Source organism: Micropterus dolomieu, linkage group LG01, assembly GCF_021292245.1.
Source record: "Micropterus dolomieu isolate WLL.071019.BEF.003 ecotype Adirondacks linkage group LG01, ASM2129224v1, whole genome shotgun sequence".
Taxonomy (NCBI): Eukaryota; Metazoa; Chordata; class Actinopteri; order Centrarchiformes; family Centrarchidae; genus Micropterus; species Micropterus dolomieu.
Window position 1 is genome coordinate 4,776,561 of NC_060150.1, and position 15,175 is coordinate 4,791,735.

A 15,175-nucleotide genomic window follows, 5' to 3' on the forward strand; every position below is an offset into this window, starting at 1 on the left:
GGGGGGGGGGGGGGGGGGGGGGGGACAAGAAGAGGGATGATGGTCAGTATTTTGTGGAAATATATTACGTGCAGCAGGAGATCAATGTGAGGAGTTGCAAAAGTAATGCATGGAAAATGTTTAATTTATGTTTATTAAAACACATATATATATATAGTTATATAGAGTGTGTGTGTGTGTGTGTGTGTGTGTGTGAGTGCAATTTTTTTGGATCTCCTGCTTGACTTTTTTGTCCCATAACTCTCAGGATCTTTTAAGAAATGAAAAATGACTGTCTTACTGCCTCCAAACTTGGCAGCGATGGCGCGTTGCGAGAGGCCTTGCTTGTGCAGCTCAACAATCCTGCCACGTTCAACGAGAGAAAGCCTTTTTGCCTTTGACATCAGGAGATCATGACAGTGTGACTGCCTGAAGATCAATGACACGAAAGCCATATTTTTATGCAGATTTGACCTTTTTATGCCTATAGATATTAAACTTTTGATCAGCTGATGAACAGCCTGTTTGAGTTTAAATGCAGTATTCAATAAATTGCTCTCTCTCTCATTATATATATATATATATATATATATAAATAATTAAGCGTGACGTCATTATGGGTTTAAGTTAGCATCATTGCCCCTTGGCATACCAAAAAAAGTTGATTTAATCCAGCACCCAAGGAGCACGCTAACTGACCCAAATCAAACACACCCACAACGTTGCGTGCTCATGGACAATAATCCATGATGTGAGTGCAGCTCATTCAGCTCTAAGTCAGCAGCCACTGCATTGCCTTGCATCATAGGGGGTGTGTGTGTGTGTGTGTGTGTGTGTGTGAAGCTTGTTGCACCCGCTGTGGTGTCCATAGACTTTTTGTTGGTAATTTTTGTTTAATTGTTTTATCCTCTTTTCTGGTTAACTCTTGTGAGGCTATACAGAGGAAGGTCGAGGTTGTTTGCTCTATTCTTATTGAATATTTAATGCAATTTATTTTTGAAGCCTATAGGTGTTCTTTAATATCCTACTGCCTTCCCTGACTATATATATATATATATATATATATATATATATATATATATATATATATATATATATATATATATATATACACACATACACACACCAGCGGCTACTTCAGAGGTTAGCAGGTTCAATTCCACTTCTTGAATGGATGGAAAAAAAACCCCATATCCTGTTGAGCGCGCACACACACACACACACACACACACACACACACACACCCCATCTCCTATCCCTCTCTCTCTGTCTCACGCAGACACTTTGATTGCCATGGTGAGAGGTGATTACGGCAAACTGTGCGTCTCTTCTGCACCAATCACGTCAGAACTAATGATCAGCTGCCACTCCCCTCCTTCCTCTCCTTCTCCTTCTTTCCATCCTTCTTACCATTATAAGACTGAACGGATGTACACTCACACACAGACATACCGTACCCCCAGGTTTCCAAATGAGAGAGAGAGAGTATGTGGGGAAGACAGACCTAAATAAATGATTAAAGAGGAGAAAGAAAAAAAGACACAGGAAATATTATGGAAGATTCAAAATGTCCGAATTAAAGTACTTTGCTTTGTCCAACCAACAGTCCAAAATCAAGAGAGAATACATTTACTAAGTTAAGTTTTAATGTTAATGTTTTGATAACCCTACGCTGTAGTTAACGTAATGTTATTAAGCTAAGGTTAGCTAGCTACCTTCATTAAATAATGTCAGCCTATTCTTTCAAACCCCCTGGGAACCAACGATAAGGTGTGGTAGCTAGCTAGCTTTAGCATGAGTTCATGATTTGTGTCAGTAGTAATGATACAGAGGTAAAGATTTCATTCATTCACTGTGAGGTCTGGATGAAACACGGCTAAAAGTTCGATTTCTCTGGCAGGGCTTTTCAATTTGCATCTCTTGCTAATGCTAATAACATTGATCTATAATACAGTTTTCTTTCATTGCATATTTTGACTTTTCTTATGTATAAAGTGAATGTAAAGTTTGCTTTTCATGCGTCTTTGGCTAACACCAATCAATTAAATGTCATTTAACAAAGAAGCAGAAATGACTTATGTTTGGGAACACCTCAATAAACTATCTGAAACGGTGGCGTATTGTAATATATTACATTATATTCATTTAGCTGACAACAACTGCTATATATGTGAGAGGTCGCACGCCTCAGGAGCAATTGGGGGTTAAGTGTCTCGCTCAGGTACACATTGGTGGATGTGTCGCAGTGGGAATTTAGTCTTGGTCTCCCACATCCTCGGCACGTGACTTATCCACTGCTCCATAGCCACCCCATTGTAATATTACTGTGTCGTTACTGAAGTTTTAAAAATAAAAAGTACGTCTAAAATGGTAGGTCTGGAACTCGTGCATTCATATGTCTAAAACTGTGGTCTGGAGCTACTGCATCTAGAAGTGCGGGGGTTCTCCGGCTCTGCAGGTCAATAATAGTAAGAAAGCTGCAAGCAGCACTATCAGAGGCCACGCAATTGGCCGCAATTAGGTCTAATATTTGTGTTATTAATAAAAGGGGGACACACTAATGTAGTTTTAGCTCCGGCTTTATTCAGCAACTTTGCTCCATTACAACAACACTGGCCTGCCAGCTCCAAAGGTCCAGTATGGCAGATGGCAAACGGGCAGTCAAAGGTTTGCTTTATATTATAAATTATCATAATATTGAGACAAGAATCCTGCAGAGAGCAACATGGAACAAGCAGCAGAAAAGCCTTGTTTTTCCACAATAATGTGATTACACCATTACATTAGTGTCTTTCGACTTTATTTGTTAGATCCAAGATTTATTTTGGATGTTTTTCTTTTCAAAAGTTAATGTGGTCACTTTGAGTTACAAAAGGAAAAAGAGTCATGTTTGCCTCGGTTCATGTTTAGCAACATTTCAGAGGTCGACCAGGCTTCTAAAAATGCACATTTTCTTCATGCCGAGGATAAAGGCAGTCTGACCAACTTCTGTCAAAACATTTCTGTTCAGTCAACAGTTCCAGACTGACATTCCTCTTTCCATGGAGAACAAACAACACTATGGAAACTCTTCTTCACAGGAACTGGTATCAAAACAAACGCTGCAGGAAATAGCCTTCTCTTCATGAGAAACATGACTGATAAGCTATTTAGGAGCAGGAATACCAAGTGACTCACAATTTCTCCATAGAGGTTGCCTATAAATAAGCTCATTTTCAGAAGGAAAAGTTGTGAAAGCCCCTGCTGTCAGTGCTTTTATAGGTGGATTCTACCGTTAGAAGACCGTAGTTTCCTTACTTTTCCCAAAAATTCCTAGTTTTTACTTTGGGGCATCTCCATATTCATTTTATTAATGTGTATTTGTGCACTGGTGTTTTATTTTGTAGTTGGATCCGCAGCGGTAAATACTCTTTGTTCTTTTGTTCGTTGATACCTGTATTTGTGTGTATTGTGTTCTTGGAAAGAACTTTGGGTCAACTCCTGTTGTTTTTAAATTTGCTATATTATATATATAAATAAATAAAACTGACTTTTAAATGATTTCTGTTCACCAGCAAACCCACAATGATGTGAAATAAACCAGGCTCTCTCTCTCACACACACATTCACACCCACACATCTGGACAGTTTTATAAATAGCCCAGGGCAGAGGCCAGTGCCGAGCATGGTGGTTCCATACAGACACACACACAGTCACACGTACAAAGTCAACCAACCAAAAATACATGCTTTGTACAAACAAATTAAAGCACACTCACATTCACAACTCTCTCCTCAGAAAACCTCCAGCCCCCTCAATCCTGAGTCTCACAACCTAAAACCCTGCTGCACAAACACTCACCACTGCCCCTTCTTTTTAAAAGTAATCAGATATGCACACATACACACAGGCATGTGAAGCTCTTGGGAGGTAAGTGTCCTCGACCCAGCAGCAGGATTAAAACAGAGAATGGGTGGTGAGGGTTGGGGGGATTTACTGTTGACAGAATGCCTTCTCTAATCCGCTGCATTACCACACGGCTTCAATCTCAGCTGGAGTCCCGGCTGCCTCTGCAGCTACGTTTCCATCCAGCGGTCCAACAAATTTTAACTCAATGGACTGCTGTGTACATAAAATGCAAATTTGTTTCCATCACCTGGGTTAAAATGCTGCCTCAGTGCAAAATATACATGGAGAAACACATGCTCCCAACTTTAGTTCAGTACTGTTCACTAGTTCTCAGACTTCTTTTGAGCACCGTGGAAGGACCCTACCGAAAGGCATAGAATCATTCTTTCAATTTTTTATTTGTCCTTCTGCCAAATACATTGCATTTTTGGCAGACAAAAAGTTCTCAACACCTCATGAAATTTTGCACACATCTCACACCTAACAAACATTTACGCGTCACATTGGTCTCACATATAGGCATGGCAAAACGTCTCCATAGCACCCCCTAATTTTGCATCATCCCAAGACACACAACAAAAGCCTCACGGACCCATACCATAAACCCAACAGGAAGTCAGCCATTTGCTGTACTTTAACAAACTCCTCCTAGAGAATTAATCAGATCTGTAGTGCAATCTAAAGACAATGGCTATTAAAAGTTGTTGGGAAGTGACTACTTTTATGCTGTGATGGACTACACCAAGCAGGTTTATTCATATCGACTTCAAAACTGTCTCAGAAAATCCTTAACACATTAATGTTGCTATATTATGCACCCCGTGACTTTCCATCAAATGATTTTGCTGTGGCGATGCATTATTCGCCACAAAACAGGAAGTTGTGTACGACTTTAGGGTGCATGCTCAAATGTGTTTAATAAGACTCCCAGCCTGACAACATCTACAAGACAATATTCAGTCATAGTCATGGCGCCACCTACTCACAATGTGTTACACACTTCACATACTGGGACATAATATATAATCAGCGGGTGTTCTCAAGCGCCACTTATGGGACACAGGAAGTGACACAACTTAAACTAAACAAGGAAAATAAGTATATAAATCAACATGTATGTATACATTATGTAATTAGAGTTAAAGTAAAAAATATACTTAAATATTGAAAGAAATAAATGATAATGGGTTGGTTTGGGGGGGAACTGAATGATTTTTTCAAATGTGTTTTCTTAAATAATTACACCTGAACTTGTATTAGGTAAAATATGTGAGTAGCACTGGCTCACCTGATGTCTGTCTTTCTCTTTAGGATAACTTGGTCCATAGGATTGGTTGTTTTTAAAATATGAACAATATAACTTGTACCTGTTGTCACGTTGTAACTCTAATCCCTGTTGAAGGTTATTGGACAGAAAAGTGAACTTAATAAAACTGACCGGAAGTATCGACAAGATGTGAGATGTGATGTGAGAACTTGTGTGATCTGTCCTCCTACACACCTTTCACCAGTATACAGGTGAACAGAGATCAACTGATACCCACATGTACCAGGACTCGTATAGTTCATTATTAAAGTGTTACGCAAGTGATTTAGCGCTGTTTTCCCAAAAAGATGGAGGTACTAACAATAGACAGTCTAAAAAAAATGAGACCAACGTATCCTGATTTTTAAAGTATGAATCAAGCTAAATAAAAGCAGGAAACTATACTTCCCATCATGCAACTAACAGCTTCTTTTCATTAAGCCACTTTAACAAAAAAGATCCACTACAATTCCTGCATTGATAATAATACGTAAGTAAAAGGTACGCAACTATTGTAAAGTATGAAAAGTGAAAGTACTCAGTGCAGAATAACGTGCCTATACAATATAATTTTTGCCTTGGATCAATTTGAGGTGTGGTACTGGACAAATTCATTTCTGGTCTACATTAGTGTGAAATAGCACAACAGATAAATATTCCTAATGCTATTATATCATAAAATTGCAGCTGTTGTATGATGGAAAGAAGGCAGGCAGGGTCTCAGAGTCAGTCAAACCCACGATGAGAGCTTGTAACAGCTCATACATGTCATAAAAGAAAATATCTTCTGCATATGTTTCCACTTTTTCTGAAAATCTGCTATCTGAGTAAAAGTAAGTTTCCACACTGGTCTCTGAATTTGCATAGATTTCCCAACCCCCCTTTGAAGAATGTCATGTTGTATTTCCGCCTCAGTAGACTTCAGCTCTGTACCGGCTGACTGGCTCACTAGGAGGAGGTGGTTGGTCGAGAGAGGACACTGGCGCCGCGTTAGCAGCGCTCGCACACACACACACACACACACACACACACACACACAGGTGAAGTGCACATGCATGTATCCATTGAAACACACACACACACACACACACACACACACACACAGAGAGAGTGGATTGATGGGTGTGTGAAGAACGGATCACAGAGCTGACTCATCATTGCCCCGCCGCCTCTAAGACTTTAAGTGTGTCTGGGCATCTGAGCAGGATTTTAATTTAGGTGTGTGACATTGTAAGCTAGAGTATAATGTTGTAGGTGAGCTGCTGCAGTGGCAGGGTTACCCCATTCACTTAAAGGTTCTCTCCCTGATGTAGTTATCTTGTCCTCAAATCCCAAAACGTCCTCCTGGCTAACTGCTGACTGCGTCTGTGACAAACTGTGGCTTGGCCCAACGTAGAACATTAAAGGAGCCGTTACCTGAGTTTACACTTACATTAATTAGATAGCTGTTTTTTGTCCACTTGGAGACAGAACAGAACAATATGATGTAAACACAACATATAATCACCTTAATAATTGGCTCTGTTTTGGTCTCCACCAGCTCCTGAGAGTTAGTCGCTAACTGTGTCCGTCTGCTGTTTGGTGCTGGTCAGGGGGTGTACAGAGGGTTTAGCAGAGATTTGTAGCTGAAATCAGCTGCCTGATGTGGCTGGACATTATGCTGATGAGAGCAGTGAGACTGGACCAAAACAGTTACCAGGCTGTAAAACAAAAACAATTTTCTACAAGAACCCGCCTGCTTTCCCAGGATTATCCCGTATTTCCCCATTCTATCCCTTTATCATCCCGTTTAATTATTTTCCCGTAAATGTCCCGTATTTTTAGCCTTTCTAAAAAAATAAAAAAAGCGATGGGCACATTTGAAATGTTTGCTCCATTCCTCTCCGGTAAAGCAGATGACAGTTTGTAGAACATTTAGCTGTAACACAGTAAGAAGAAGAAGACGAAGACAAAGCAGAGCAGCGCGAGGGGTTCAAGTTTGATGATACATTGCTCTAATATTTCACTTGCCTATTGCCCTAAAAATAGATACGTGCCGGAAAAAACACTTATGATATGAGAGTAAAGACTGCAACATATAGTAATTCTTCTGCATTAATGGTTGTAATAATTGACAATTTAGTACTCAACATTAATAAATTATAGACAGATGTAGACCGTGCTTCTTGCACATGGATTTAATGATTAAAAACAACCCACAAAAAGTGCTGTAACCGGAATTAATATCGTGGCCTGATACTTATTTAATTTTAAAAACCTAGTTAGAATATAAGAACATTTTTCAGTGTGCTCGGGTGGGGGTGGGGGCACCTTCCTTTATTATTTCTCCCCCTTACAAAGCCCTGAGATAAAGATTTTTCAAGACACCTTTCACATTACACACATGCATTTGATTCATTTGATTCACTGTTAATATAAAAATATTGATTGGAGCAGCTTTTCTTTACCACTATGCAGGAGCTACTTTTATTTTTTAGCACACTTCATAAAAGCCTGGACGTTGTTTTAAATTAATCTCAGAGGCAGCAGATCCACCTAGTGCTTTTTTCTTGTTTGTCCATGTGGGTCTCCATACAAGTGTTAAACTGCACTGTGTGAGACACAATAAGTGCAATCTTTCCTCCAGCAGCAGCTTCAAGTCGGCAAGTTATTTAAAAATGGTGACACTTTGTGACTAAATATACCCACAATCCGGTAAAAACAGAGCCAGGCACTGACATCAATACACATCAATCAGCCGGTGGTGGTGAGGCTACACACACAAGCTGGATGCTCTGGAAGCAATGTACACACACACAAAACCTGTGTTTGATTTGGTGCTACTTTCATCCTACGCTAAGATCAAAGAAGTGATGGGAAGAAGAGCATGCACAGTCACAAGTGTTTCCCATAAAACTAAATGTGGGTTTAACAGGATGAGAACTTCATCCCTCTGACTCTCCACTGAAATTAAAATACTGCTGACACTCTTCTAGGTGGGGCAGTGCTAGGCCTCTGAAGAAAAGGCTACATTACTGAATTATGCAACGGTCAGAGCTGCACAAGGCAACATTTAGATGTAGAGAACAAAAAATATAGCCATCGCCTCAGCCTAATTAAATCACAAAGTGGAGCTACAGTGGAGAAGACTGACCCAGTCTCTGAAGAGTGAAGAGATGCCAGAAATGTGTCCTATTTGCCAAAATAACATTGTGTACCGGGGTGGGACACTTCTCTGCCCTCAGGGAGAGACTAGACAGGAGGGCAAAATAGAAAACTGTCCCTGTAACTGACTGTGCCTCTCTGGTAACTTACAGGAGATCTGGTTGGGTGTTGTGTGAGCTGGATGACAAATTTGGAGAGGGTCATTTCCAGCTCTATATTTTTATTCTGTGACTCCACCAGAGTAGCTCTGCATGATTCACAGTTTAAATAAAATCTTATACTGGCCCTTTATGCAGCCCCGCAGCCCACCCTCTCTAAAAGCCCACTTTCTTCGTGCTCAAAGGCACATGAGAGCTACAGTACATATCATGCAGGCCACTTTTACAATCACCGCAGCACATATGAGACGCGACTTGGATACTGCTAGTAATATGTTTGCGAATGTGTGACGAATCTGGGGACAGAGGCAGTCCACAAGTGCTGCTGTATGTAAATGTTCTTGATACACATGCCCCGTGGCACACTGACTATGAAGATACTTTGGGTTTTCTGCCAAATAAATGCTGGTGAGATGATTAATGCTACCCCTTGTCTAACACGCAGAATGAATCAAACTACATTTACTTATGAACTCACATTATGGGGCAGAATGCTCCTCCCAAAACAGATGTAGGCCTACACCTAATTTTCATTGCTATTTGGAGTCAATTTATTACATTTTCTTTCTTAAGACATGTCCCCATATACTGCAAATAGATCTGAATAAATCTGTAGAACTGAGTGGAGTATCTCTTAATTTTGTAATGCCATCACTGTAAAATGCTGTCTATTCCTTAAGCAACAAACTCGCTTTACTTCACAACCGAAAAAGCACCTTCTGCAATACATGCAAACAAACTCTTGAGGAGAATGGTTTGAGGAACCCAACAAGTTCGAGGTGTTGACTTGGCCTCCAAATTCCCCAGATCTCAATCCAAACGAGCACCTGTGGGATGTGCTGGACACACAAGTCTGATCCATGGAGGACCTCGCAACTTACAGGTCTTAAAGGATCTGCTGCTAACGTCTCGGCGCCAGATACCACAGTATACTTTCAGACGTCTAGTGGAGTCCATGCCTCAAAGGGTCAGGGCTGTTTTGGCGGCAAAACGGAGATGTACAAAAAATTAGGCAGGTGGTCAAAATGTTATGACCTGCGTGGTGAAAGATAAATATCCACAAATCCTTAAATCAGACTAAATTATGTAATATCAGATGGACTTTTCTTGTAGATTAGTCATGGAAAATGAGGACGTTGCAAGGTTCTTGCCTTTCATATAAGGCAGCAAGAAGTCGTAGCATGACTTGCTGGAGTTAATATGGCTTACTTGACATTGTGCGCCCTGCATATGCGCACATCGCAAACTTTGACCATTTTTATATGAGCATCTGACATTGTAAGGTCATATGACAGAAAATGAGGGAAAGCACAATAGGCCCTAATATATCCTCAAAGGTCTATCAAGATACATTTACTACAGGCAGTACATTTACATTTACTCATCTGGCGGACGCTTTTATCCAAAGCGACTTACATTTGAGGAACAACCTACAAGCATCAACAAAGCATCAAATACAGCACGAGAACTACAACTGACAATACATGCTAGTAAGAGCACTAATAAATACTAGTGAGAGCTAATAGCAGATATCGCATCAATGGGGTAAAGACCTAGGGGGAAAAGTAAGAGTGAAGAAGAGAAGAAGAGCACAGGAAGTGCATGTCAGAGGTTAGGAGTTACAGGTGTATATGAGAAAGTCCAAATCTGGTTTGGAATTTTAAAAAACAGACTGAAATAGGACCACTATCTCACACACAGTCCTGGAATAGCTGTAGGGTGACTGGAGAACAATGAGGCGGTCCCGTCAGAGGCGACAGCTTCCTGTCCCCAACACACACCATCACATTCCTCTGTGCCAGTTTGTGTGTTTGTGTTTCAGTGCATTCTTGTACTTTCAACCTTGTGCAGACCAAAGTGCTCGATCCACAGTGACAGACATGACAGTTCTCCACTAACTGAAGAGATCTGATTCAGTGTGTGCCCACAGAAAAAACTACTGGTTAGGTGTGTGTCGACAACCACCTGTCACTCAAAGCGGCCATGTTTTGAATTATGCTTAAGTTTAAGCCTACATTCAAAATAGCGAGAAATCACAATGCAAAAGGGAGTGGCTTATATGGATAGATTCTTTGGATTGAAAGAATAGAGACTTGCAGCTCAAAAGTTACAGGTAAGCACCATCTGGTCAAACTCCACCAAATTCGACACTGCAAAGGACCCTTAGGTCCTCAACAATACTCCCGCCAAGTGGATGGACAGGAGTTGAGAAAATTGAAGGACAGAGACAGAGAGACAGAGATTCCTTCCTTTATAGTTAGGTTGCTTTTAGAGTTCAAACACAATACTGCACAGGGCTTCTTCGCAGCGAGGAAACTCCAAATGGCAGCAAGAGACAATTTTAATAAAATTTTAACAATAAAGAGAAATCCTTAAACAATAAAGAGAAAACCTCAAACATGACATCAGCAGTCCTAGATGCTAATATATCATTATCATGTCTTGCTTTTGACTGGACTTTGGGAAGTTTACAATCCATCAACACCAGCCAAACTCAGACTAAGTTCACCACACACACACACACCAGTTAGTCCTTTTTACAGGGTTGTCATTTTAAAATGAGTCAGCCAAAACTCAGACGTTTTCAACCACTTCTTGGATCTAACGTTAGCTTAATTAAGTATTTAGCTACAGCTGATAATATCTGCTAGCCACAATATTAGTTGGAAAATTCAACGGTCGCTAGCTCGAGATGAGATGCCTGCTTTTGTCACCGTCTGAAATCCGACCCAGACCCACTGTTTGAAAAACTACACATTTCAAGTATTAAATCTGACACTGTTATCATTGTATTTACATTTACACTTTGAAATATTGCTGGTTAGACAGAAGAATCAGCTATTGCAGCTTTAACATCAACCACAGCCTATAGTGGCACATCAGTGCCTATAGAGGTTTTGACCTTACTGATTATATTGGATAGGAGGGGGATTTGTTTACACATCGTCTCTCACTCAAGGTTTTTTCTGGTGTAAATCAGGGGATTTAATTCATGGTATGGCACAGTCTGGGATACACTGAAAAGGGTATCAACTATCGAGTCAATAGGCCTAGTAGATACATACACTTGAGAATCCCTCTTGATTGGATTCAAGAGAAGATTGGATTGCAATGCCGAGATGCAGCAGTGTGGTGGTAGAGTAGATTCTACTTCAACTTGACCCAGGTCGGGCCCTGCTGACATGTCTAATGCAAGTGGGGAAAAAGATCATTCCTCCTGGATGAATCCTACCCAACAGCAACCCAAAGAGAAAGCCATCCTCATTGTTAGCAACAGATCTCAGGCACACATAATGAAGTGCACACATATGGCCTGCCAATCAAATTTCCTGAAACATTTAACCTCAGCCTACACTCTAGGTTATTATATACAGATTACAATCTGGGTCATACATAAAGCTGTTAAGAAGGAAATAGGGGGAGATGAGCTTTCCTGTTATTCTGGGATTGATCTGATTGTGTGAGCACACTACAGTGATCTGATTTACTCACCTAACGGTCTGTATCTGAGCAGGTTGAAATCACTATTCCCTTTTTGCCTAAAGCTTCTTTTCACGTTGACAGCACCACATGATGCTGCAGAACAAAGATAATATTTTGGCTTTGTTGTTGTTGGGTTTTTTTTCTATGAGGCCTTTATTTGTCACTGTTGCTGCCAGTGATCAGCACACCAGAGCATGACTTCACCAGCCCAGTCGGAGACAGCCCTTTATAGAGCAGCAGAAAGATTGATGAGTGAAAGAAAAAATTAGATGGAATACATTTCAGCGTGAAGAAAACGCAAATTGATGGCTTGATGGCATCAGATCCACATCAAAACACCCTGCTGTACATAAATAAACTAAAAATATATTGGCTCCATCTGAGACATCACTTACCTTTACTACGGTGATTTAAATTTCGTTTAAAGCCTCTTCTGCATGCCAAAAAAAAACCCGTATTAGTCGCTTAATCATGGAGAACGGACCTCCACACGGCCCCAGCACCACCGACCCTTCATCGGCTTCCAAGCGGGATCCGTGCGCTCCAGAGCCCGTGCGCAGCCCCGCTGCCTCTCGGTAGTCCAACCTCCGGTCAAAGCGAAATCTCCCTTTGATTTCTTTTTTATTATTCCCGTTTTGACATCATGGTTGCCATTCTCCTCTCCCCACAGAGTAGGTTACCTGCTCTCAGTGATGTTGCCAGGATGGGAAGAAAGACGCGTTCATTTCTTATTTATTTGGCTGGACCAGCCTACTTCACATCCGCCTCCCCGTTTCCGCTGCTTCACGCACTTTATTCCCTTTTATTTTTACGCTCCGTCATGTTTGATGAAACCAAACTAACCGCGTTGCGATCATGGCAACATATTCCCGTTGTAAGTGCTGGTTAGGAACTTTGTTTAATAAAACGTCAGGCCTTGTTGCGGGAGTATACTGACCGAGCTCAGCGTCAAAATAAGCGATCCAACACCTCCCACTATACCACCACCACCACCACCCCTGTGCAAACCACCGGTTCTCCAACTGAGGTTCGGGGGCTTTCAAGGGGTCGGCGAAAGGGGCCCCAGGAGCTTAATCGCAACAGTCTGATTTATTTAATAGAAATGACATCTAGAGAACACGCGAGGATTATTGTTTTATTCACATATGTAAACAGTGCTGCGGCGTATTAAGGGCGTCCTAGGATAAAATCTCATCCAGGAGAGTGGGGGGGGGGAGGGTGTTATAATTAACTAGGGCTAACATCATCACAATCAGCTGTTTGTGTTAATGGCACGACAATGCTTGAGGTGCCCTGGCCAATCGCAGGTTTTCTTGTTTTTATTTTAGAAATGTTAGTTTTACTGATTTAAAACACTCAGTAGGTTAGGCCTAATGGATTCTGTAAAGCAGAACATGTTGTAAAGGTAGGACTTCCCTGTACACCTGCAGTTAACATCAGAAAGTATTTTATAGGCTATAAATTGCAGAATAAAGCCTATTTTAGGTAGATCTATGTCCCATTTTGAATTAGCTCTGGCATGATGTTTATTTTTTCCCCAGATAGTCCACAGTGCTACAGGGGGTATGGAAAGAAAACAAATAGCCTTCCTGTTTAAGTAGGACTCACCAGGTTTTAGGAGATTCTTTTTTTCGGAGTCATTTGCAGGTTTGCCACGTGTGAAACAGATATGGACATCAACTTTTACCCACTGTTGTTTGGAGTTAAATTAAAATCTATTATCTTGGAGACAAACAAGTAGTTCGTGGCTGCAAAACTGTTTTGCTAATCGAAGTTATATATGAGACTACTGATTTTATTCATATAGTCAAACTGCTGACTGTGGTTTTACAGTAAGTTGTTTTTTGATAAAGTCAGGTCTGGGCGTGCGCTCTCCTTGGTACTGAATTTGGCAGGTTACTGTTTGGATCATTGTCCTGCATGGCCTCTTGTTTCTCAGTGGTGAACTACTAAAGGTAACTAACACCAGCTGGGTGTGGTGATCCTGATGTGGGGGTGAGGTATATTCTGCAGTAATAAATTATTGGGAATATAGGCACACTTTTGGCAGTTTCTATACTGTGCTTATTAACAAGTTTACCTATATTAATCAGTGATTGGGGAAGAAAGCACACAAAAAAAGTTCTCCGCCCTTTCCACCAGAAGGCCCATCCCGGCCCTGGCCTAGATGGAGTGCTGTGTCCTGTGAAGGAAATTTGATGGAAGCAGACGGTTAGGATAGAGGGAGGGATTTCCCAAATAATCCCACTGCCTTAATCCCTGCAACAACAAAAGAAAATGTCATCATTCCTCTTTTTGTCACATTACTGTACCCCTCCACCCCAAAAAAAACATGTCCAAAGCAACATTATGCTTATTTTTATTACTTAAAAATATATACACATAGCAAAAATGTTGTGTTAATGTGAATGTCTTAAAATAGGTATATTTTAAAAATAGCATTATGACTGTGCACACATGTACAAATAACGCAAACTAAATTTAACCCTGCACAAGAAAATTATGATATCCGTTTACATGGGACAGGAGGAAAATAATGTCTGAAAACTGAGCAACTACTACTTCAGTTTCAGATATCTACTGTATCTGTAAGAGTGAAAGTGTAAGTGTAGTTAAACTGAAATAAATACAGAAATAAATACATAAGTAGTAATAAACAAAATAAATGTTGATTGATTCACTGCAATATATAAATAACTGTTTATTCATACATTTCTACTTTTATTATCTTCAGTACGTTTTTCTGTATGTTAATGACGCAGCCGGTACTAACTTCACTGTAAAGCACGACTGGTCAGCTGGACAAACCAGGCTTGAGCTACAGATCTAAATCTAACAATCTACCTAAAAATCAGGAGCTTGTGTACCAGTCAGCACAGCTTTATACACCACTAGCAAGTTAAAAGCAATATACCTGACAAGATTCTGTGACCTGTGGTGCTTTACAGTGAAGATAGTACCATCTACCTCATCAACACACTCAATAAATAAAATTAGAAAAACAGAACTAATGAAAGAAATGTAATTCAGAAATTCAGAATAAATGTACTTTAGATAAATGTAGAAATAAAATAAAAGTATTTTTGTACATATGCATTTATTTTTGTATCTATTTTGTATCAATTAAATTTATTTGTTAAAGAAAATAATTGTCGATTTATTCGTGAATAAATCATTTTTAGTCCTCCATATATATATATATATATATATATTCTT